This window comes from Amblyomma americanum, chromosome 10 (genome assembly GCF_052857255.1).
Source record: "Amblyomma americanum isolate KBUSLIRL-KWMA chromosome 10, ASM5285725v1, whole genome shotgun sequence".
NCBI lineage: Eukaryota > Metazoa > Arthropoda > Arachnida > Ixodida > Ixodidae > Amblyomma > Amblyomma americanum.
Window position 1 is genome coordinate 89,878,325 of NC_135506.1, and position 26,455 is coordinate 89,904,779.

The 26,455-nt window shown below is 49.8% G+C and overlaps 1 pseudogene; it reads left to right on the forward strand.

Moving 5' to 3' along the window:
- The first annotated feature begins 20,555 nt into the window (after positions 1 to 20,555).
- Positions 20,556 to 20,684, forward strand: LOC144108956 (U2 spliceosomal RNA; annotated as a pseudogene).
- Positions 20,685 to 26,455: the final 5,771 nt, after the last annotated feature.

The following is a 26,455-nucleotide window of genomic DNA, read 5'->3' on the forward strand; positions in this document are numbered from 1 at the left end:
CGCACTGGTGGAACGTGGGAATAGTTTGTTTCAGGTTTCTGACATAAATTTAGCACAAAAACTACCTTTAAAATTGATTTCGTCTCTTGATAAAAAGCATGAGTAAAACAAGTCGCAATCTTGTTTCTCTCTCTCCATCTCCACCTGTGCTCAGATCACTCGAGACAGCTTTGATGGAGCCAGACTATAAGCATTGCCTATGATTGGAAGCAATCACTGGCGCCCCATCTTCTGAATACATACGTTATTTGTCCAACGCTTCGGACTTCAAGGCTGCAGATCTAAAAGCAGCGTTCAGTGACAGAAATGCCGATTTTTCCTCTGCCTGTCGTCGCAGAACAACTGTTTTTATCGGTTTTATAGGACGTGAACTAGAAAATAATCATCTGAAGCATATATTCTTAGAGCTAAGCATTTATTCATGTCATACAATCAGTTAGAAAATCATGCAAATGTTGTAGTGTTTACGTTCATGCAGCAGCATTGAGGCGGTATGTCCACATATGTGGACGCGAATATAATATGCTCAGATATGAATAATTCTGTGTAATGTTTTGCATATCACTTTTATTTGGTCTAATCATCGTGATTTATGCCAAAAAAATCATTCGAGCATATTCAATTGACACCTGAAGGGGATTTAGTTGAAGCCAAGAACCGTTTATAAGCAAACTTTCCAGCCTTTTTTCCACCGGTTCTCTTTCTTTTTTCTCCCCTGGTATTTTGTGGTGACGTCACCAGACAGTGCGACCACTCATTGCAATCTTTAATTTAATTCTTATCTGCTTCATTGGGCAGGTTGCTCAGCGTCCGATCCACTGGCTGCCACCCGCCCCTCTGGGCAGGTTGTGATGACGTCACAAGGTCACGGGAGATCTCAACTCCTTTAGCCGAACGCATTTGCCACGATGGACTGATTTTGAAGATGCCACAGGGTTGCGTCGGATCTCGGAACAGATCAGCGAATTTCGAGACCCTCGCCGCAATTTTTCGGCATGTGAACTCAGATGACATAGCTACAAATTTAAACAATATTCTTTAAGGAAGTAGTCTTGGTATCGATGGATAACGTGTAAAGGCTGTTCTCTTCTTAATAGCTGGCCAACATTAATTTGAAGTAGCCGAGAGAGGGTGCTTTGAGGAGCACTTGACAACTTGTATTTCACACAGAGGCGCCACCTTTTCGATAGAAGACAAATCTCGCAGTAGGCTAGCTAGAGACACCGTTTAGCATCCCTTAATTTAAGCGTGCCGCTTACATTTGACGGCAAAAATTTATATCATGTTTCTCCTGTGTAACGCTAAATTCAATAACAGCTGTACCACCTAGTAAAAATAATACTATTCATTTTTTATTAGGTCGCTTCTCTGTTATATTGAGCATTATATCATTGTGCTGTCCCTCGTAACTTCAGCATGTGTTGGCCTCTCTTTGTGGCTCGTTACAAGGATGCCCTGCCTGACGTCACAACATATGTAATGCCACGGCACCACAAAAGTCGCAGAAACCAGGAATTGCTTTAATACAACTCACAGTAAAAATAAACTAAGTTAATGAGTTCTTCTCTTCAAATGCGAAGTAAAGAATATAAGTGTACAGAAGAGGGCATGAACTGCTAAACTCCACTGACATGTACATAGGGGAACCGAGGAGTCCAGAAGTATCGAAAGTTAGTTTTATAGACATGTAAATATACAGTAACCGCCGTATAGATCACACAATCAGACTGCTAGCAAATACCACAGCACAGATCACAAGAATGATTGCACGAATTTTCAACAGAACAAGAGGTACGAAGGAGGAGGACACATGCGGGACTAGTACAGGCCCTCGTGGTCAGTAGGATATTATAGAGCGTCCCCTAACTAACACCGCTCGAGCATGAAAAGAAACAATTAGAAACAATTCATAGGAAAGCATACAAATGCGCTCTCGGACTTCCGATACCAACATCTACTGAGAAACTTTTTAAACTGGACATAAACAACACAGTACAAGAACATATCAAGGTCCATCTCGCGCAGAAAAGCAGACTCATGTTATCCCGAACAGGCATAAACAAGCTGCACTTATGGGGCGTAAGAGATACTTTGAGAGAAATAACCAGCACAGCGAGCGTACCGACTGAAATCGAGGGGATTATTGAGGTTAGCTCAATTCCGCGAAACATGCATCCAGATGAAACCCGCCGCTGCGGCTCAGTAGTTAGGGCGCTCGGTTACTGATGCGGAGTTCTCTGGTTCGAACCCGACAGCGGCGGCTGCGTTTTTATGGAGGAAAAACGCTAAGGGGCCCGTGTGCTGTGCGATGTCAGTGCACGTTAAAGATACCCAGGTGGTCGAAATTATTCCGGAGCCCTCCACTACGGAACCTCTTCTTCCTTTCTTCTTTCACTCCCTCCTTTATCCCTTCCATTACGGCGTGGTTCAGGTGTCCAACGATATATGAGACAGATACTGCGCCATTTCCTTTCCCCAAAAACCAATTATTATTATTATTATCCAGATACACTCAAGGCGAGAAGAAAGGCAAGATCGGAAGCGAAAGAAAGAAGCCTCGCCGGTAAAAAATATATATTATACGTATACGCAACCACCCGCATAAAACTGTACGGCTCCATAGCCAGTGTGGTGGATGAACTGCTGAGAGAAATCAACTGCGCTTCTGTCAAAACCAACAACATCCTCTAGGCTAAAGAAGGAGCCATCGCACTCGCCATCGCGCACTAGGGCGACGAGCCCCAAGCACACATCAATACAGACTAGCAAAAGGCGTGCACAAGTTACAGCAGTGGACGCATATCCACTGCGGCCAACCGCGTACACAAGGCGAGAACAATCACGTTTACGAGATACTTCATCACGTGGACGCCGGATAATGAGGCTGCCAAGTGAACCAACGTGCGGACGCGAATGCCTGAGCATAGGCCCACCGGGAGGAGCACACGGAAGATGAATTGAATCAAGTCACTAGTCGGTATGGAGCCATCTTGCAAAACCAAGTAGCCCACAAGAGGACCTACCCCCTCACAACAAAAACCTCTGAAGAGAGCAATCGGTTGCCTGGAGACAACTTCCTTCTGCATATGACAGCGAGTGCCCGATCTGCGGGGGACATAATGCAATATCACGTTAGATGGGCCTGTCAGAAAACGCAGTAAACGCCAATACACAACATACCACCAGAGGAGCAGTGGGAGGCTGCGCTGTCCTCTTCGAAGCCTGAAGAACAGCTCTAGCTGATCGACAGGGCTCCCAAGACTGCAAAGGCCACCGGGGCCCTGGACTGAGGGACCCACCTACGCCGTGAGAACCCTTCTTGACTATAAAGTTTTTCATTCATTAATTCATATATTCATTCATTCATGCATTATTTCATTCATTCATTCATTCATTCGATGCAGGTGAAACGCTAAGGCGCTGGTGTGCTGTGTGTTGTCAGTGCACTTTAAAGATTCCCAGGTGGTGGAAATTATTTCTGAGCCCTCCACTGCAGCACCTCTTTCTTCCTTTCTTCTCCTATTCCCACCTTCATCCTTTCTCTTACTGCGCGTTTCAGGTGTCCGCCAATATGTGTGGCAGATCCTGCGCCATTTAGTTATAATAGTAGTGGTAATATTAATAATAATGATAATAATAATAATAATAATAGGTTTTGGGGAAAAATGGCGCAGTGTCTGTGTCATATATCGGCGGACACCTGAACCGCGCCGTAAGGGAAATGATAAAGGAGGGAGTGAAAGAAGAAAGGTAGCAAGAAGTGCTTGAGGAGAAGAAGAAGAAGAAGAAGAAGAAGAAGAAGTGCCGTAGTGCAGGGTTGGTTGGTAACAACTTTAGTCAAAAGTCCTGCAGAGCTTTCGCCGACGGGGCCTTAGGTCTTCCACGTGGCCACGTCGAGGTGTTGCCTCGCCGTCGCCTCGCAGGCCTGCTGGACGGCCGAGAGTTGGTCACCGAGACTGGGGCTACGCAAGGCAGCGGCCCACCGCGGCGGGAGGGTTCCGGAGTTAGCACCGTTAGGGTTTTTGCTACAGTCCCAGAGCATGTGGGGTAAAGTTGCTACAGCAGTGTGGCAGACCTTGCATATATTCGTCGGGTATGCTCCGGGGTAGAGTCTGTGGTATTGTGTCGGGTTGGGGTACGTGAGCGTCTGCAGTTGTCTGAGGGCCACCGCGTGCGCCCGGTCCAGCTTGTCGTTGGGGGGATGGAAGGTTTGGCGGGCTAGGGAGAGGACCTTGGTAATTTCGTTGTATGTGGTCAAACAGTCTTTGGTGCTGTCCCACAGACGACGGTCGCCGGCGCGGTTCGCGAGCTCGCGCGCCTTGGCGTGTGCCGTCTTGTTTCGATTGCGATATGTGTTCGATGCTGCTCCCATGTGGGCCGGGAACCAATGGAGTCTGGTTTGAAAAGCTTCCTCCCACTGGACTTTTCGATTGCTCAGTATTCGGGCCGCTGTCTGTGAGATCCATCCTTTGGCGAAGTTTTTGACCGTTTGTCGCGAGTCGCAGAGAACTATGGTGCACGTCGGATCCGTGAGGGCGAGGGCCACGGTCGCTTCCTCCGCTTCTTCTGCGCACTCGCACGCTACACTTGCCGTTATGCGCGTTTCGCCACTCGAATCGACGACCGCAACCGCGAATAGCGAGCGTTCTGCGTATTCCGCGGCGTCAACGTACCTTGTTTCCGTTTCGTCTCCGTGGTTGTGTAGGAGAGCTCGGGCCCTCGCCACTCTTCTTTCCCTGTTGTGTTCTGGGTGGACGTTCCGTGGAATCGGGTTGACTCTTAGGGTTTGTCTGATCGCGTCCGGAACAGCGACTTTCTGGCATTGTTGTGCATGGTAACGGATGCCGACACTTTCTATGATCTGGCGTCCTGCTCTCTTGCCCGCTAATCTTGTTGTGAAGTGCACTGCGCCTCGGCGATTTCGGTAAGCGTGTTGTGAAGCCCGATCTGGAGCAAGCGTTGCGTGCTGGTGGACTCGGGTAGACCCAGTGATATCTTGTACACCCTGCGGATGAGGACGTTGATCTTTGTTTCTTCTCTCTTGTACCAGTTGTGGAATGCCGCGACGTACGCAATATGGCTCATGACGAAAGTGTATGAGTCGTGTGAGACTCGCCTCCCTCATTCCGTTTCTTCTGCTGGTGACCCTCTTGAGGATTCGCATGGCGTTAGCCGTCTTGTGCTGCAATTTAATGATCGTTTCGCCGTTCACGCCATTGGCTTCGATTATCATGCCAAGGACCCTAATTCTGTGCAATATCGGGATGGTTGCTCCGTTGCTCGTGCGTAGTCTGATCTCCTCGTATTTTCGTCTGGTCGTTCCCACACTCCGAACACACCCGGGTGGTCTGCTCCTCTGTGTAGAGCGGTAGAGTAGGAGTTCCGAGTTTGTAGGCGAACATCGTAATCGCGTGCCCACTAGGTATTCCTCTATTGTCTCGATTGATAGTTGCAGTGCCGTTTCGATGTGACCGTTGCTGCCTTCGTGCACCCAGAGCGTTATGTCGTCAGCGTATATGGTGTGCAGGACGTCTTCGAGTTCTTGTAGCTTTTCTGCTAGCCCGATCATGACGATGTTGAAGAGCATGGGTGAGATGACGGAGCCCTGGGGGGTGCCTGTGCTTCCCAGCGTTTTCTCTTCTAGCTGGACATCCCGTGCGACTAAAAAAGGTCGCCTGTCTGTCAAAAAATTTTTAACTTAGTTGTACGAGCGTACACCAAAGTTTTGCCGCGAAATCTGGTGTAAGATCGCCGAGTGCGCGATTCTATCCAACGCGCCTTCAAGGTCGAGGCCGAGAATTGCTCTGGTGCCTCTCGTCTTGCCGTCAAGCACCTGGTGCTTCAGTTGTAACATTTCGTCTTTCGTGGATAATTGGGGGCGGAATCCTATTACGGATTGTGGGTATGCCCCTTTCTGCTCTAAGTGGGCTTGCCTGCGGATAAGCAGTGCGTGCTCCATGGTCTTGCCGACGCACGACGTTAGTGATATGGGGCGTAGGTTGTCGAGGCTCGGCGGTTTTCCGGGTTTTGGGATGCAGTGCTGCAGAATAATTTCGGCCACCTGACATTTTTAACGTCCACTGACATCGCACAGCACACAGGCGCCTTAGCGTTTTGTCCCCATAAAAACGCAGCCGCCGCGGTTGGATTCGAACCTGGGAACTCCGGACCAGAAGCCGAGCGCCCTAAAAACTGCGCCACCGCGGCGGGTCCGTTTCCTTCTTCAAAAACCAGTTTTTACACCGCAGCGGTGGCTAAGTGGTTGAGCATCCGCGTCGCATTCGGGAGGTGCGGGGTGATTCCCAGTGCCGCCGTGTAATTAATAATAATAATTGGTTTTGGGGGAAAGGAAATGGCGCAATATCTGTCTCATATATCTTTGGACACCTGAACCGCGCCGTAAGAGAAGGGATAAAGGAGGGAGTGAAAGAAGAAAGGATGAAGAGGTGCCGTAGTGGAGGGCTCCGGAATAATTTCGACCACCTGGGGATCTTTAACGTGCACTGACATTGCACAGCACACGGGCGCCGTAGCGTTTTTCCTCCATAACAACGCAGCCGCCGCGGTCGGGTTCGAACCCGGGAACTCCGGATCAGTAGTCGAGCGCCCTAACCACTGAGCTACCGCGGCGGGGTCCTACAATCTGCAAGAATTGTAAATAGAACTCCACAGGAAGGCCACCTCGTCCAGGCGATGAGCCTCGTTTCTCGGAGTCTAACGCCGCCTTGATTTCATCTGTTGTAGGCAGAGCCGTAAGGCCATCATGAAGTTCAGTGGCAACCTGCGGGAAGCCCGCAAAAAATGGGTGAGCGGAAACGACATCGCGATCAACCATAAGGAGCGCCTAAGCAATATCCCAGAAATGGCCGAAAAACATTCATAAATTCTTGCCAACTGATTGGGCCACAACCCTGCCGAAGATGTAAAAGCAGGGGCACCTTGAGGGCACAACTGTTGCTGGCGTGCAAACCAAAAAACCCCAGGATGAGCATTTGGACGGCGTTGACAACGCCATGCAGCCGCTCTCAAAGAGGAGGCTCGTAAAAGACAATGTGGACGCTCCGAAAGCGCCTGTTTCCATGCGCGCATAAGCGACGGAGGCGACGGGCTGCGCTGAGCAATACGCAGCTTCGCCGTCACCGTGAGCACATCTGAGATGCAAGCCCTAAGGCTTCGACCAGAAGCGGCGCATTTGTGACTCCGCTGCTCGTTCAGAGGGCCCCAGTCACCAGGCACGACCCCAACAACCGAAAAACGCTAGCCCCGCGTTAGCTCTTCTTTCGTGCTGGCGTCGCGAAGGATGCGCATGTCCAAACGCCGCGCTCTTTGAGGAGACACTGCAGGCGCCGGAACCCCGAGTGACGGAAGAAAGGGAACGCTGGTCTGATATTTATACCGGCGAGGATGGCAGCTTCGTTACGTTAGCAGCACACACTGTCCTCGAAAGGCCCGTGGGTACATGTGCCCTGTCTAGCCTGCTCGACGACAATCCGCGAAACCAAGTCCACAGAAAGACGCCGACATACAGGACCTCATAAGCATCTGTGAGCATAAACTAGATGACAAGGCGGCGCAACTCGCGCGCATTCCTGCCTGGACTGCCCCTACCGGAGCTCTGCACATGAGCGACCGTATCGATCACGCATTTGAAATCGCCCAACATCACATTGTTACTTCCTTCAAGAAAATACACATCTAGATCATTAAAAATGAGTTTACCAAATTAGTATGCGCAGGTGCAAAGATGCAACGAATTATAAGGCGAAGTGCGCTAAACGTGCAGTGGAACGCCAGTACGCATCCTAGCGCATCGCATCGTTGATTACTTGGTCTCGCAGGAGTATGTGGTTCAAGCCAAGAACGCCAGAGGCGCTAGAACGCGTGCTGGCGTACGAAAAGGAAGCATCGACGCCAAAACTACGCTTAAATTCCGACACGTTTCTGAGGAGAAAAAAATTGGTTTCTTGCAGGCAGAAGATATAGCAGTCTGATAAACGATTGAAAGCGACAACCTCGGCCTGCTTCAAAACTATGCGGAGCCCTGCACGTTAAGGCTGATAGTATCAAGAGTCGTCAATTTGTTTGCCTTAGCAATAGAGCCTTTCCTCTTGGCTCTCAGTCGCCACAGCCTTATTAGAGTTCTGGCTTTGCCAGGCAGTGAGGCAGTACGCGTCACCGCTTATGCAGATAACATCACACTCTGCTTACCTGATGAACGCAGGCTGCTCGAAGCTTTAAGCCTTTTCTTGATTATGCCTCCTTGTCTGGGGCCGCTCTTAATTACTCGAAAAACCGTTACTCGACGTATATGGACGCATTAAGCTCGAACGCAAAGGGGACCATCTCAACATCTGAAGACAAGGCACCAGAATGGCGCATTGTGCGACGGGCATCATTTCCTTTCCATTCCTTAACACCGACTTTAAGTTTCATTCGCGGTGCAAGACGATCCTGAGATGACCTACATACGACAGAACGCTGCTGCAACCGATTGGCAGTGGTTAGCATACTTGCGCTTTCTTATCCTGGGCGGTCGATATTAAGTTAGAGGCCTCTCAGGCTCCTGTCCTTATCGCACGAGAAAACGAAATGCATGTTAGCTCCCTGCGGACCAAAACCTCCTATTCCGCATGCTGCGCCAAAATGTTTATCAATATAAAGAAAAGATTGTAATTGGCAATGACAAATTACGTGCTGTGGCAACTATGATTTGATTTGCAGGTAGACAATAGCCAGAGACACCCTGTTGGAGGGTCACTGCAGTTTCACCAAAAGAATTCGTTCAGCTAAGCTAACCGGCATTACGCAAGAATCAGCGAAAGCAGCTTCACTTTATCGACGTTTACAGCAGGTAAGGTCGGCATGCTGGAGGAAAGGAACAAGCACAGTAGCGATGGCATGATCACATTTACTGGCGTTTTAACGCGACTGCGTTAAGGAGCTCGTGTCGCAGAAAACCCGGTGTGGTCGGCGTCTTGGGTTTTAATTGGTTTTGGGCGGAAGGAAATGGCGCAGTATCTGTCTCATATATCGTTGGACACCTGAACCGCGCCGTAAGGGAAGGGATAAAGGAGAGAGTGAAAGAAGAAAGGAAGAAGAGGTGCTGTAGTGTTCCTAAATTTTCCGGGCAGGGCGTCGCACCGAAGGACGATGGTGTTCCATGGATTCCTTGGCAACGCTGCAGCCATGCTGTCACGTCCTTCTCTTAAAGGGAGCTTAAGCGTCCTCCAAATTAGTGTTTCTGCTGGGTTCGCCCTTTTTGAGGTTACATCTCTGATATGGACGCGACCATGCATGTCATGCAAAAAGCGTAGTATATCTCGTCGATATAAAATGAAACACTTCCGCCCGCATGGCAAAGTCAGGAGTATTCCATGTCGTTCACTTTTTGCTAACATCCCTTATGGTCTCCTCTTTGCACCTGGACGTCGCGGCATTGCGCTTCACACATGTCTCCTTGCCATGGAGAGAAGCATCATGCGGCTGTTTGTACAGTGTTGCGCCCGTGCCTCCGTAGTGAGCGACTCGGAGGAGGCTTCGCTAATTATGCCTCCCTTTTAAGAGTGTTAGCTCCTACTACTTCCGCTTGTCCAGGACATGCCTGTCTGCAATGATGAACTTGACTAAACAGTTTGAACGTTACCACACAATATGACATAGCAACAGTGGGCGCGTAGCGTGTCAGTTGATGCGTTATATATCTTCCAGAAATGGGGCCATCGAAGTGCCCCCCTCCAGGGACCACCATTTTAATGAAATTTGGTGACCACCCGCTTGCTGGAGAATGTTCGAAGTGGTGTAAAAAATCTTGGCATGCTCCTGAGGATAAAGATGCCAATAGAGATATGAAGCCCAAAATATGTGAAACATTTGCACCGACGGCCATTACCCCCCCCACCCCCCAGATTCTCAGGACCTTCAGATGGCCATCACGGCCGAACCGTTTCTTGCAGGGGGTTCCAGATGGTGTGAAATGCTTCGTCATATTCTGATGCACATGTTTATAAATTTATTAATCGATCTAATGAGGAAATAAACAGAATGTAGCGAAGTTGGCAGTAAATCGCCGCAGTAATACAAAATCAGAGGTAGATGGCACAGCTTGTGTCTTAAAATGATTGTTTCCGGAAAGGAAGCATCCGCGGATGTTTGGATTTGGTCTTCGCCATGTTTGCTGAGCACGGTGATGGACACACTTGCAGCCGAAAGCTGAAGAATTGTTGGCAACGAATTTTTTCCGGTCTTTCTTCTCTCAATCCTGCCTCCCTGCCGACGAACAGGTCGAGGATCCGTATCTTTTATTTTCTTCCTGCTATGCACGCTGCGCCATCTGTGACCGACGGCTGTCACACTCTCCTCTCGTTTGAATTTTTCACGGGGCATGAAGGACAGCATGAAGGTTGTGAGAGAGGAACAAAATTATTGTGGGACGATAAAAAGAATGAAAAAGAGTGTCCCTGCTCATTGGCAAAGGGACAAAAAGTATGGTGGAGCTGCCATAAAAAAAACGTAAACCAATAAGCTCCTGCCTGTGCCACTACAGGAGGTAAGCTTGTATCAGCCTATAAGGGGCACTTCCTTAGAAGCACTAGGTATAGGTCCCAAGTTTGGAACGCCAGTGGCGATGGCCGCCGCTCGGGCATGCCCGACCAAGGCTTGCTGGGCCTGTGAGTCGTGGCAGCGGAGCAGGTTCTCCTCCTAGTCCTCCCAGGTTGCGCTGAGCATGGAGGAATAGCCGGGTTCAAGGGGCAAGCCCGCACCATGTGATAAGTGCACCCGCCATCGCCGCCTACTACCTGAAGCATTCAAGTCCAACACGAAAGGAAGCAGCTTGAATTCCTGGATCCTGCGCTTGCTACTCAATGTGTACTAGATGGCAGATGACGAAAGCTATCAGGATGCTCCATTCTTTTCCTGGTGCGGTTTTCTCTGGCGTTCTGGTAATTTTAAGCTATTTCCCTTTTTTTACCCGAATACTCACCCGTCACTCAATACGGTGTAAGATGACGTCTTTAGAAAACCTCAACCACTCTCCTCAACCTCTTAATGCTCAGCAACTTAGGATGGTGGGACAGAGCTCATCGACGTTATGTCCCGAGATCAGGGCGGACACGAAATTAATTTTTTAGTCATGTAACACTGGCACCATGTCTACCTAATTTATTTACCCTGTTCGTGCTTTCTGAAGTCCTGGACTGCACTTGGGTTCGGTAAATGATGAACGGTTCTCAAGGAGTCGTGGTGAAAACATTTATGCTATACACTGAACAAAAATAATTATGGGACGATAAAAGCAACGAAAATTAAAGTATCCCTGCTCGTACCACTAAGTATAACGGGCTTATACAAAGTACCGGAGGTATGCTTGGATGAGCCCATAAGGGGCAGTTCCTTAGAAGCGCTAGGTGCAGGTCCCTAGTTTAGAACACCAGTGGCGGTGGCCGCCGTCTGGGCAAGCCCGACTAAGGCTTGTTGGGCCTGTAAATCGTGGCAGCCGAGCATAACCCCAGTCCTCCCATGTTGGGATGGGCATTGGGGAATAGCCGGGTTAGAGGGGAAGGCCGGCACTATGTTATAGGTGTCCGGAGACACCGCTCAACAATGCGAGTTGTGCTGAAGGAGGGTCCAAATTTTTAGAGGTGCTGACAACAGCAATGTATTCGTTAGAAGGCGGACAAGGAGCCGCTCATCCGCCTTCTTGATGAAATGACGCCTGTCACAATTCTCGCTGGAAACCCGTACCGCGCCGTAAGGGGAGGAAAATTTTGAAGGACGCTTAAGCTTCGCCTTTAAGAGCAGGGCGCGACAACGTGTTGCAGCATTGCCAAATAATCTACGGAACGCCATCGCCCTTTGGTGCGATGCCTTGCCCGGACAATTTAAGGAAACATCTTGGTGCACTCCCGAACGTCGCTGTAAGGCAAGGAAAATGAAAATAAATTTTTAAGGAAATGACGCCTGTCTCACCTACGCGGTGGAAAGGTGGTGGTGGTAGTGGTTTTTAGCTCTCTGCTCCTTCGGACGCTGGGCCTAAGGCTTCGCGGCGTTGCGGGGTCTCCCCATAGAGGCCACAGACACCGTGAACGAGCGAAGGCCTGTGTTCGGCGGTGACAATCAGCAACGCAGGGCAGGCCGCTCACGCTCACGATCACGGAGACGAACGCCGTCCAGAGGAAGGGCGTCCAGCACCATTCGGCGAATGCAGGCCGAGATCGCTGATCTGCGGGACACGGTAGAAACCCAAACCGCGCCGTAAGTGAAGGAAAAGCGCCCAAGCCAACACCGTATTCACTAGACGCGCATTTGTTCATTCCAATCCATCGAGCTGGCGTGGCGGTGTGGTTAGCGTGCTCGTCTCGAACACCAGCGGCATTGGCTCGAATCCCCAACTCGACCAATTTCCTACTCGGTTTTATTAATGCTTTTGAGATTTTTCGCTCACGGCCAACGTCGCCGACGACAACGGCTATTCTGCGACACGGGGCCCTTAACGCTGTCGCGATGAAACAACCACCCGGGAATGTTTAAACTGCACTGACATAGCTCACCTGCGCCTTTTGCTATTCGCCTCAATCGAAACCCGGCGCCGTAGCCTGGTAGGTGTTGTTGCGCCTGCAGGAAAAATGAAAAAGTGCATGGGCCTGCCCATTGCCTCAAGCTGAGCCACAATCGATACTACGTGCAGACAGTAGGAGAGTTAAAAGAGATGTGAGAGGAAACATTGAAAGAAAGGACGCGAGGTCGCAACAACCACGTCATCTGTAGCGATGACGACGGTTTATCAACAGATACACCTGCTTACAAGGAGCCCTCGCTACATTGGTGAGAGCTCCTAGATCCCAGTTCAGTATGGCCAGGAAGTCACGTCTCCGCAGCCTGGCAAATAAGACGGAACCATTTACTGCAGCGCCCCTTTTCTTCTCCTTTCATTCTCAGTTCTTCCCTGCACTGAAAGCGACATATGTTGAGGTGTCCACCGGGAAGACAGGCACTGCACCTTTCCTCTCCTAAAAAATAGGCCGGCACCGTCTAGAAGACGTTGAAGTAACGAGCGTTAGTTGTTTCGTAGCGCAATCTGTCGTCCATGCTATGTATTACCACGTGATTAAGCTACTTTTTCAGACCGCATGGCGAGCGGGCGCCTACCGCCTTGTGGTCTGATATTTTAGACCAATTTGTGCCGAAAAAGTTCTTAGACTCTTTGGAGGGCCATTTTTCCTTACCTGAAGGCGGTAGGTGCCTAGTCCCCATGAAGTATGCAATTGTGAGCTGCCGAATGCTGACGTCATGGCCACAATGAAAGCGTAATCATAAATATTAACCTAAATAGGCGATATTGCTGCCTAACATGTTCTACTCATCAGGCACGTTGCGAATACGCTATTAGTAACATCATTACAACACCGGTTCATTAATTATAAACAATTAAATTTAAGGCCAACCATAACTACTTAACTTCATTAGTTAATATTACGTCTAACGTGGTTTAGTCATCTAGACGGTTCCAAATATCTAATTAGTTTTATGATTACCTCATTACTAAGTTATAAAAAATATAAACATATTCACGTGACTAGTTAATTATGGCGTCGCAAAATCAGAGACCTCGCCAATCATTCACCAATTCGATATACTTATGATGTCACCAGTCAATCAGGAAGTGGATTGCTATATCGATTTACTATAGTGGACGCCATATTGAATTCCTCTGACTCAGAAAATTTCACGCCGAAAGGACGTGGTAGGAGACCCCAAGAAATCTAAAAAGGTAATGAAAAATTGGAGGACGCTTAAGCTTCATTAAGAGTGAGACGCGACAGCGTGTTGCAGCGTTGCCGAGGAGTACACGGAAGAACGCCATAGCGCTTCGGCGCGAGGCGTGGCCCGTTGGAGAATTTAGGGAAAGGACGCCTGTCTCACATATCTCGGCGGACAACGAACCGGGCAGTAAAGGGAAGGAAGATGAAATGAACAATTGCTTTTGAGGAAAGAAAATGACGCCTGTCTCACATTTCTCGCTGGACACCCGGAACGCGCCGTAAGGGAAGCAAAAATCAATCGATCGATCGGTCAATCAATCAAGCAATACATTTATATATCTTTCAAACAATCAATACTTAACGCTATCGCTTTAAAATCCCTTTCCTTACGGCGCGGTTCAGATGCCCACCGAGATGCGCTATTTTTCGCTCACGGCCAAAGACGCCGATGCCGACGACACCGGCTTTTATGCGACACGTGCTCCGTAACGCTGTCGCGTTAAAATCCCTTCGCTTACGGCGCAGTTCATGTTCCACCGATATGCGCATTTTTCGCTCACGGCCAAAGCCGCTGATGGCGACACGAGCACCTTAAAGCTGTCGCGTTAAAACGTGCCCAAAAATAAACGCTAAGCCAGGTATATCATAGTGCTCGCCATGAAGGCTAAAGCGAAGTAGCTGATAGTGTAAAACAACGAAAAGGAATGGCAAGTAGTTTTGCAGCGGGAGCTACACTAGGCTACCAGTTGATCATTTCCTCGGTACATGCGACAGCCCAGTTTAGCGCATGCGCCGTTGTCAAGGTACATGGGAGAGGCCAGTTGTGCGCATGCGCCGTTACCATGGCAACCGAGGAGGAGGAGTGCGTGCGCCAGCGCTTTGTCACCTCTTTCTTCCGGAGTCCCTCCTTTATCCCTTCCCTTATGGCGCGGTTCAGGTGTCCGCGGATATGAGAGAGATACTGCGCCATTTGTTTTCCCCAAAAACAAAGCTAACCTTACGTCTGCGGTCCGCGGTGTCGGTCTCCACTGCAGGTGTCGCATGGGTAACGACTGCCATTACGCTGAACGCGTCAAAGTGAACCGGCGTGATAAAGGAGAGACTGAGAGAAGAAAGGAAGAGGTGCCATAGTGGAGGGCACCGGAATAATTTAGACCACTTGAGGATATTTAACGTGCGCTGCCACCGCACTGCACACGGACGCCTTAGCGTTTCGCCTACATTGAAACGCAGCCGCCGCGGTCGGGTTCGAACCTGGATACTCCGGATCATGGACCGCAAGGATTGACCTTGTGTATCCGAGAGAAAGCAGCCAGTCTAAAGACTGTTTAGGAAGCATTTAGGCAACTGTGTGTTACTTTACCGATCATCGGCCAGTGTTTATCTCTGTCAAAACAATTGAATAAATAAACAATTTGTCGCACCGAATACCTTTTCAATGCTTAAAATTTTAGAACAAACTCGACAACATGCGTAACAAGCGGTGAACTACAGCTCTCGCTACGTATATCCTGGCATAGCTGAGCTAAGCCACTGCTAATTTTTTTGTGTCATGTTGGTTCGCTGCAGTAAAAAAAATTAAACGACACTTAAGATTCGTCTTTCAAGGCGCCAATATACTCCGACTTCCTCGGCGCGCGGGCGAGCGCCGGTGGCGTCATGGATTCCCAAAACAGCGCTGCCCATCCTCGAGACCGGCCGTGTTCTGACGAAAGGAGGAACCGATCCGGTCGGCCGGCGGCGGCCGGCGCTGCCCGCGCGAAATGCAGCCTGCTGCATTCGGCGCTGGGAGCCATCGGACCGCACTGGAAGCCGCCGAACACGCCGGCGGTCACGCGCCGCTGGAGTGTAGACGGTCGCGTTTCGCCGACGTGACGTCGCCGTGCTGAGCGAGCACGTGCGAGTACGCGCGTTACGTCGGAGTATAATCGCGCATTAAGAGTGAGACACGACGGCGTGTTGCCGCGTTGCCAAGGAGTGCATGGAACACCATCCCGTTCGGCGCGATGCATGGGCCGTTGGACAATTTAAGGAAAGGACGCCTGTCTCACATATCTCGGTGGACACCCGAACCGAGCCGTAAGAGAAGGAAATTTAAATGAAAATTGGGCCTGCGTTTCGCGCTTGCGCGCGCACCTTGCGCCACTGTCATTGGACGGGACTCCGATTCCTTGGCGTAAATCGGTGCGCTACCTAGGCCTGGACATCGACTGGCGCCTTTCCTTCCGCCCCACGGTGTTCAAGGCCTGTCTGCAGATGAAGAGAATCACCGCCGCCGTGCACATGCTAACCGCACGAGGCCAGGGCATCTACCAGCAAGCTGCGCTGTGGCTATACAATGCCGCAGCTTTGGGGGAGGTGCTCTATGCGCTGCCGCTCGTCATGGTGCGCAAGCCGTGCTGGAAGAAACTCGAACTTCAGCACCGCAAGTCCCTGAGCGTGCGCTAGGCCTGCCCAAAAACTAACAGTGCGCCGCAACATTGGCCGAGGCAGGAGCGTGGCCACTTGAGCTCTAAGCAGCGCGCAGGGCATTGAATCACATCGACCGGCTTCACCACGCACCGGACGGCGGCTCGCTGCTGCAGCGTATGCGCTCGCATCCGCGCTCACGAATGGCCGCGGTGCTGCTCGAGTATGAGCAATTGACCCAAGGCCCACCCCCTACGGCTCCTGCGCGCCCTGGCCTGCTGCCTCGGAGGTACAGCGAGAGATCGTCGGCATTGCGGGAAAGCGGAGCACACCCCTCTGTGCTGTGCAGCAGCTGGCCAGAGCCGTCATAAACGAGGAGCTCCAGGACCATCTCCTCGTGTACACCGATGGCTCCGCGGCCCGCGCTGTCCCTTGCTGCGGCGGCCACCATCCCCGCCTTGCGACTGCACAGCCAGCAACACGCAGCCTTCCTGGGCTCCTCCACCACGGCGTTGATGGGGATCCGGCTCGGGCTGGACCTGCTGCTCACCCCCGGCCCTACGCCGCCCAGGAGTGCTCTGCTGTGTGACTCCCGCGCTGCCCTCAGCCGCCTGCAATCTAACGGCCGCGGTACCCCACTAGTGCGGGAAATTCGCTCGCGCATCCAATACCTCGCGCAGAGAGGTTGTGCCGTGCGTGCACTGTGGGTGCCCGGTCATTTCGGCATCGCAGGCAACGAAGAAGCTGACGACCTCGCGACCGCTGCACACCAACTACCTGCCAGCAATCTGCCCCTTGCGCTGGAGGACGTGCGTGCGGCCATCCACGACCATCTCCGAAACAGCACCCCGACCCACGCATCGCGGGAGGTTAGCGCATCGACAGTGTCACCGGCTGTCGCGCACTTACAAGGTCACAACGTGCAATGATACACCGCGCGTGCAATGCTGCGTGTGGCCCGGGGAACGACGGGTGCGTCACGGAATCGCGACGAGTTATGTGTGCGACGGATGCGGTGCAGTGGAAACACTAGAACACCTGCTCCTTCACTTTACCGCGTTCGCGATATGCTCGCGGCCTCTAGGGCGCAGGGCATACTACCAGACTCCATCAAGACGCTATTGTGGCCGCAGGGCAGTGCGCGCACTCGTGAGCGAGCTTTGGTGAGCCTCTGTGCATTCCTAGAACACACGGGCTTGACGTCCCGTCCGTTCTCCGTCAGGTAGTTACACGCAGTGACCGAACGATCCGCGAGTTCCACCTTGAACGATTAATAACTGGACGCCCCACTCCAGTTGTAATCAACGCAGTGCTGTGCGCGTGTGTGATTCAATTCCTCTAAAATTAATTATTCACGCGCACAACCTGGACACATTTCTTATTGTGTAAATAGTTTGTACCTATTACTTCTCCCCCTATCCTCTCTTCCTGTCCCCTCACCTCTTTCATTTCATTTCTCCATTCTGCCTGCTATCCTTTATTTCCACTGCCCCAGCTCAGGTGCTACAGTATCGATGGCAGATGCCGGGGCTAGCAAAAATCTTTTCCTTCCTTTTTACCATTATTTTTAATAAAACCACTACCACCTATTGGAAAGGAAATGACGCCTGTCAAACAATTCTAGCTGGACACCCGTCATCATCATCATCATCATCATCATCATCAGCCTTACTACACCCACTGCAGGGCAAAGGCCTCTCCCAAGTCTCTCCAATTAACCCTATCCTTTGCCAGCTGCATCCACCCTTTGCCTGCAAACTTCTTAGTCTCATCCGCCCACCTAACCTTCTGCCGCCCCCTGCTACGCTTACTTTCTCTTGGAATCCACTCCGTTACCCTTAAGGACCAGCGGTTATCTTGCCTTCGCATTACATGCACTGCCCTAGCCCATTTCTTTCTCTTGATTTCGACTAGGATGTCATTAACCCGTGTTTGTTGCCTCACCCACTCTGCCCGCTTCCGATCTCTTAACGTTACACCTATCATTTTTCTTTCCATGGCTCGTTGCGTTGTCCTTAACTTAAGCTGAACTCTTTTCGTTAGCCTCCACGTTTCTGCCCCGTAGGTGAGTACCGGTAAGATTATGCTGTTGTACACTTTCCTCTTGAGGGAAATTGGTAAACTGCCACTCATGATCTGCGAGAATTTGCCATATGCGCTCCACCCCATTCTTATACTTCTAGTTGTTTCCCTCTCATGATCCGGATCAGATGTCACTACCTGCCCTAAGTAGACGTATTCCGGCACAATTTCTAGGCTCTCGCTGCGAATTGTGAACTGTTGTTCCCTTGCTAGGCTGTTGAACATTATCTTGGTTTTCCGCATGTTAATTTTTAGACCCATCGATCTGCTCTGCCTGTCTAACTCGCTGATCATGATTTGCAGTTCACCTCCTGAGTGACTCAGCAAGGCAATGTCATCAGCAAATCGCAGATTATTTAGGTATTCTCCATTTATTCTTATTCCCAACTGTTCCAAATTTAGGCCTCGAAATACCTCCTGTAAACATGCGGTGAACAGCATTGGCGAGATCGTGTCTCCTTGCCTGACGCCCTTCCTTACTGGAATTTTATTGCTGACTTTATGGAGGACTATAGTAGCTGTGCAGTTGCTATATATATCATCCAGTATTTTGACATAAGGCTCTTCTACCCCCCGATTACGCAATGCCTGTATGACTGCTGAGGTTTCCACTGAGTCGAATGCTTTCTCGTAATCAATGAAAGCTATATATAGAGGTTGGTTATATTCTGCGCATTTCTCTATCACCTGATTGATGGTGTGAATATGATCTATTGTGGAAGATCCTTTGCGAAAGCCTGCCTGATCATTTGGTTGATTAAAGTCTAACGTTGCCCTGACTCTATTAGCGATTACCTTAGTAAATACTTTGTAGGCAACGGATAGTAAGCTGATCGGCCTGTAATTTTTCAAGTCCTTGGCGTCTCCCTTCTTATGAATTAAGATAATGTTTGCATTCTTCCAAGCTTCTGGTACAGTCGAGGTCATAAGGCATTGCGTATACAGAGTGGCTAGTTTTTCTAGCACGATGTCCCCTCCATCCTTCAACAGATCTGTTGTTACCTGATCCTCCCCAGCTGCTTTTCCCCTTTTCATTGCTTCTAAGGCTTTCTTTACTTCATCTTTCGTTACTGGCGGGATGACGCATTGCTGTGCACTGCTGTCTTTCTCATTAACGCTCTGATTACATTGGCTACTGTACAGGTCTGTGTAGGACTCTTCGGCTACGTTAACTATCTTATCCATATCGCTAATGACATTGCCCTGCTTGTCTTTTAATGCATACATCTGGTTTTTACCTATGCCTAGTTTCCTCTTCACTGTTTTTAGGCTACGTCCGTTCTTTATAGCATGCTCGATTCTCTCCATATTAAACTTCCTTATGTCGGCTACCTTGCGCTTATTTATTAACTTTGATAGCTCCGTTAGTTCTATTCTATCGGTAGGATTAGATGCCCTCATGTTTTGGCGCTTCTTAATCAGATCTTTCGTCACCTGAGATAGCTTCCCGGTATCTTTTCGAACTGTCCTACCGCCTACCTCTACCGCGCACTCCATAATTATTGATGTCAGACACCCGTACCGCACTGTAACGGAAGGAAAATTCACTTTCTTACGGCGCGGTTCAGGCGTCCACCGAGATGCGCCATTTTTTGCTCACGGCCAACGCCGCCGACTACACCGGCTTTTCTGCGACACAAGCTCCTTAACGCTATCGCGTTAAAACGGCAATAAATGCGATCGCTGGCTGACGGGTGTTTCTGAGAGGAAGAAGGAAAAGGAAAGAGCACGGGCCTGCCTACTGGCTCAAGCCGAGCCACGCTCGTTGACGCGTGCTGAAAGTAGTAGGGGTAAAGGATTGGAGAGCAAAGAGTGAAAGAACAGACGCGCCGCGCTAATAGTCTCCGGGCCGATCCCGGAGGCAGTGCAATACCGGACCGACACGCGCCAGAGTGCTGCAAGCGAAGCACACCACCATATTCGAAAAATAAGTTTAATATCTTAGGTCCGAGGACCCGCTGCAGATAATAAACCAAGTATGAGCCACAGCATAGCCTTAGCATATCCTTAGCATAGCCTTAGCAAAGCCATAGCATAGCCTTAGCATAGCCATAGCGTAGCCATAGCGTAGCCATAGCGTAGCCATAGCGTAGCCGTAGCATAGCCCTAGCATAGCATAGCGCGATCATGCCATCGCTACTGCTTCTGTTGCTTTCCTCGAGCGGGCCGACCTTACCGGCTGAAAACGTCGATAAAGTCAAGCTGATTTCGCTGATTATTGCGCAAATCCGGTTAGCTTAGCGGAAATAATTCTTTTCGTGCAACTGCAGCGACCCTCCAGTTTTATGCCAGGTACCTGATTTGATATCTCCAGAGGGTCCTTGGACCTAAGATATTAAACTTATTTTTGGAATGTGGCGGTGTGCTTGGCTTGAAGCACACTGGCACGGGTTGGCCCGGTATTGCACTGCCTCCGGGATCGGCCCGGGGACTATTAGAGCGGCGCGTACTTTCTTTCACTCTTTGCTCTCTTATCCTTTACCCCTCCTACTTTCAGCACGCGGCAGCGAGCGTGGCTCGGCTTGAGACAGTAGGCAGGCCCATGCTCTTTCGTTTTCCTTCTTCCTCTCAGAAACATTAGTGACCTTCCAACAGGGTGTCTGATTATTGTCTGCCCGAAAATTCCATCAGAATTGCCACAGCACGCAATATTTCAGTGCCAATTACAAACTTTTCTTTATATATCATAAACATTTGGCGCAGCATGCGCAATGGGAGGTTTTGGTCCGCAGAGAGCCAACATCTCTTTCATTTTCTCGTGCGGTAAGGACAAAAGCCTGAGAGACCTCTGACTTAGTATCGACCCCCTAGGATCAGAATGTGCAAGTATGCTACCAACTGCCAATCGTTTGCAGCAGCGTTCTGTATCGGGGAGTACTACTTAGGATCGTCTTGGCCATTTTGTGGTCGTGCCCATTCATTTCTGTTAACAACGATCGTCTTGTTCTAGTCTTTGCACCAAACTGGTGCTAAGGTCTTTATTTGCCCTTGTCAGATTAGTGCTGTTTCATTCTTTTGTGAATAGGTAGGCTATCCCGTCTTATATCGCTCACAAGCAATTCCTGTTAATAGCTTAAAGTTGCTTAAGGTACCTCTTTAATTGGCTAGCCTTACAGGCTTAGCCTCATGTCTACTTTTGAATCTCAATGTATCCAGTAACCTTGGCATGTGTGCATATGTTAATAATTTTTTTTTTCAATCAGGATCGTCTTGTACCGGGAAGGAAAATGGAAATTGGTATTAAGAAAAATAAATGATGCCAGTCGCACATTGTGCCATCCTAGTGTCTTGCCTTCGGATGTAGAGATAGTAGCTTTCAGTTCGAGCTTAAAGCGTCCATATGCATCGAGTAACGTATCTTCGATTTAATAAGAGCGGCCCAAGGCAAGGAGGCGTATTCATGAAAAACATTTAAAGCTTCGAGCAGGCTGCGTTCATCAGCTAAGTAGAGTGAGATGCAATATGCATAAGCAGTGACGCGTACTGCCTCACTGCCTGGCAAGGCCTAACCTCTAATAAGGGAGTGGCGACTGACAGCCAAGAGGAAAGGCTCTATTGCTAAGACAAACAAAATGACTACTCTTAACACTATCACTCTTAATGTGCAGGGTTCCGCAATGTTTTGAAGCAGGCTGAGGTGGTCGCTTTCGCTCGTTCATCGGGCCGGGTTATCCTCTGCCTGCAAGAAAGCATTTTTTTCGCCTCACGGACGGGTCGGAATTTAAGCGTAGGCTTCGCGTCGATGCTTTCTTTTCGTACGCCAGCACGCGTTCTAGCGGCGTTGGTGTTCTTGGCTTTAGCCGCATACTCCTGCGAGACCACCAAGTTATTTACGATGTGATGCGTTTGGACGCGTACTGGCGTTCGACTGCACGTTTCACGCACTTCACCTCAGAATTTGTTGCATCTATGCACCGGCGCATTCTAATTTGGTAAACTCATTTTTAAAGATCTAGATGTGTATTTTCTTCAAGGAAGTAACAATGTGATGTTGGGCGATTTCAAATGCGTGATCGATACGCTCGGTCATGTGCAGGGCTCCGGTAGGGGCAGTCCAGGCAGGAATTCGCGCGAGTTGCGCCGCCTTGTCAACTAGTTTATGCTCACAGACGCTTATGAGGTCCTGTATGTCGGCGTCTTTCTGCCTGCGTTCATCAGGTAAGCAGAGTGTGATGTTATCTGCATAAGCGGTGACGCGTACTGCCTCACTGCCTGGCAAAGCCAGAACTCTAATAAGGCTGTGGCGACTGAGAGCCAAGAAGAAAGGCTCTATTGCTAAGGCAAACAAATTGACGACTCTTGACACTATCAGCCTTAACGTGCAGGGCTCCGCATTGTTTTGATGCAGGCCGAGGTTGTCGCTTTCAATCGTTTATCAGACTGCTATATCTTCTGCCTGCAAGAAACCAATTTTTCTCTCCTCAGAAACGTGTCGGAATTTAAGCGTAGTTTTGGCGTCGATGCTTCCTTTTCGTACGCCAGCACGCGTTCTAGCGCCTTTGGCGTTCTTCTCTTGAACCACATACTCCGGCGAGACCAAGTTATCAACGATGCGATGCGCTTGGATGCGTACTGGCGTTCCACTGCACGTTTAGCGCACTTCGCCTCAGAATTTGTTGCATCTATGCACCAGCGCATTCTAATTTGGTAAACTCATTCTTTAAAGATCTAGATGTGTATTTTCTTGAAGCGAGTAACATTGTGAAGTTGGACGATTTCAACTGCGTGCTCGATACGGTCGCTCATGTGCAGGGCCCCTGTAGGTGCAGGCCAGGCAGGAATACGGGCAAGTTGCGCCGCATTGTCAAATATTTTATGCTCACAGACGCTTATGAGGTCATGTATGTCGGTGTCTTTATGTAGACTTGGCTTCGCGGATTGTTGTCGAGCAGATTAAACAGGGCGCATGTACCGACAGGCCTTTCGAGGACAGTGTGTGCTGCTAACGTAACGAAGCTGCCATCCTCGCCGGTATACATATCAGACCAGCGTTCCCTTTCTTCCGTCACTCGGGGTTCCGGCGCCTGCAGTGTCTCCTCAAAGAGCGCGGCGTTTGGACATGCGCATCCTTCGCGACGCCAGCACGAAAGAAGAGCTAACGCGGGGCTAGCGTTTTTCGGTTGTTGGGGCCGTGCCTGGTAACTGGGTCCCTCTGAAGGAGCAGTGGCGTCGCCATTGAGCTGCTTCTGGTCGAGCCCTTAGAGCTTGCGCCTCAGATGTGATCACGGTGACGGCGAAGCTGCGTATTGCTCAGCGCAGCCCGTCACCTTCGTCGCTTTTGCGCGCATGGAAACAGGTGCTTTCGGAGCATCCGCATCGTCTTTTACAACCTTCCTCTTTGATAGCGGCTGCATGGCGTTGTCGTTGCGTAAGGCTGCTCATCTTGAGGTGCTTTGGTTTGTACGACAGGAGCAGTTGTCCCCATAAGGTGCCCCTCCTTTTACATCATCGGCAGGGTTGTGGCCCGTTCAGTTGGCAGGAATTTTAGTGCATTTTCCTGCCATTTGCTGGATATTCCTCAGTTGCTCCTTCTGGTTGATCGCAATGATGTTTTCGCACACCCATTTTTGGCGGCTTTCCGCAGGTTGCCGCTAAAGTTCATGATGGCCTCATGGCTCTGGCTACAAGAGACGAAAACTACGAGGCGTTAGACTCCAAGAAACGAGGCTCAGCGCCTAGGCTAGATGGCCTTCCAGTGGAGCTTTATTTACAATTCTGGCATATTTTAGGCCCTATTTTCTCGAATGTGTTAAACATCTGCTTCACTAAGCATGCCTTTCGTGAATCATTTATAGTGGCAGGATTCTTCTGAATCCTAAACAGTCTCCTTTTTCGTCATGTCCTGCAGAGAGGCACCCTTTCACCCTACTAAATTCAGGTTACAAAGCATTAGCAAAATTACTTGTTCGCCATCTACCGGCTCTCCTCCCGTCCCTCATATCCTCCCACCAGTTTTGCTCTATCCCGGGTCGTGAAATACGTAGTTTATCTCTCATACGCGACATAACCTAAAGTAAACTATACGCGGCACGCTGAGGGCCTTCTTGTTTCCCTTGATCAAAGCATCCAGTGTATTACCATACACTGAATGCTTTCGGTTTCCCATCTTCTTTCGTGCTTCTCATTAAAGAAATGTACAGGGATATTTCAAGAACACTGCTCTTCGATGGCCGGAAAAGTACCGCATTTGATGTTGGCCGCGGCGTCCGTCAACGTTGCCCGCTCTCCCCCATTTTGTTTGTCTTAGCAATCGAGCCTTTCCTCTTCGCTCTCAATAATAATAATAATAATAATAATTGGTTTTTGGTGGAAAGGAAATGGCGCAGTATCTGTCTCATATATCGTTGGACACCTGAACCGCGCCGTAAGGGAAATCGCCACTGCCTTATTAGGGGTCTGGCTTTGCCAGGCAATGGGGCAGTACGCATCACCGCTTATGCAGATTACATCACACTCTACTTAGCTGATGAACGCAGCCTGCTCGAATCGTTAAGCGCTTTTCATGTGTACGCCTCCTTGTATGATGCATTACTCGAAGAGTCGTTACTTTTTTGTGGGGTCCCCTCATACACGTATCACATGTGTGATACCTTTGCAGTGGTGTGCGCAGATGCGTATTTTTGGCGTGACCTGCGACAGTGCTGGAATATGGGCTGAGTGTGGTCTTCGTTCGTAGAGGTATTACAGCGCGTCTCTGGAGAGCGCAGGCATTTGACCTGCCTCTAATTGAGAGGCGCTACCTGGTTCAGTCTCTCATGCTGGGTGCCTTCTGGTACCTTTGACACAATGTTAAACCACCCTTCTGTGTAATAAGGCTGCTGCAGGTTAGTTTTTGCTTTTTTTTGGCTAGGCAGTACCGAGTTTGTGGCTCTTGCTGTTCCTGTTCAACAAAGGGAGATAGGCGGTTTTGCCTTCAAGCTTTTTCCATCACGTCATCGCTGATTGCTTTGAAGGGCATTTTGCGTGTCCTACTGGGGGACGCGTCTGCGGCGGGAACCGTGGCGCGGTACATCGTGGGCTCTTCTTGGCGCTTTTTGGATCCCGCGGACTCGTGGACCTCACTCAGAGCAGCCTATCGCTTTCTGTGCTACGGAAGTGGCCTTTTTCAGGCATGTAAGAACAGTAGCAACTGATGTCAGCATCGTTTCAGACCGTGTGGAGAACATTATGGAATTGCTGTTGTTTCCTGTGGTGCCAACGGCTCGCCGCTCACCGATTCCCCGCGTTTAATGCGCGCGCTTAACATCGACACCTCTCCCAGACCATATACGCGACTTTGTTTGGAAACTTAGTTGGGACAGTGCTGCCTACTTGTGATCGGCTACAGTGGTGCCGTGTGTTACGCTCCAGTCCCTGTCCAAATCGTCCACTCCCGGAATCTAATCGCAACGCTACAATCAACTGGGTGGTAGCGCCAGTCTTTTGGCGCGGTGTTCATGTCGGATCTCGTGTGTAGGGCATTTCGTGTGTTGTCTCCCGCTGCCATGTTATGGACCTTAGGGACATAAGCACTTGAGTGCAGTGGGGTCGTGCGGAGATCCAGGGGCGTGCCCCGACTTCCTCTCCAACAATAAAGTTTTTTTTCTCTCTCTCTCTCTCCCGCTGCTGCTGCCTGGCCAATACTGGGTTGTCTTCGATGGAAGCCGACCAGTTTCTTGTCGGAAGAGCTCTATTTCTTGGGAGACGAAGGGTTTCGGCGGCGCAAGGTCATGCCATTCATTTCTCTTAGCAACAATCGTCTGGTCCTAGTTTAAAGGCCAAACTGGCGCTTAGGTCTTGTTTTTCCCAGGTGTCAGATTATTGCTCTTTTCCTCTTCTGTCATTGTGTGTATAAGTATGCTATCCCGTTTTACCTCGCCGACGATCAATTCCTGTTAGTCACTGATAGGTACTTAGGGTACCTTTTTAATTGGCTCGCCTTGCATGCTTAACTTCATGCCTACTTTTGCATGTCAATGTATCCAGTAACCTTGGCTTGTGTACATCTGTAAATATTTTTATTTTAAATCAGGATTGTTTTGTTCTGGTTTATTAGACCAAACTGACGCTAAGGGTTTTTTTTTGTGCCAGATTGCAGTTTCATTCTCGTTCTGGTTTTCTAAAGTCAAACTGGCGGTAAGGTATTTGTTTCTGTCTCAGGTTATAGCTCTTTCACACTTCTGTCAACTCGTAGGCTATCTCTTTTTACATCGCCCACGAGCAAT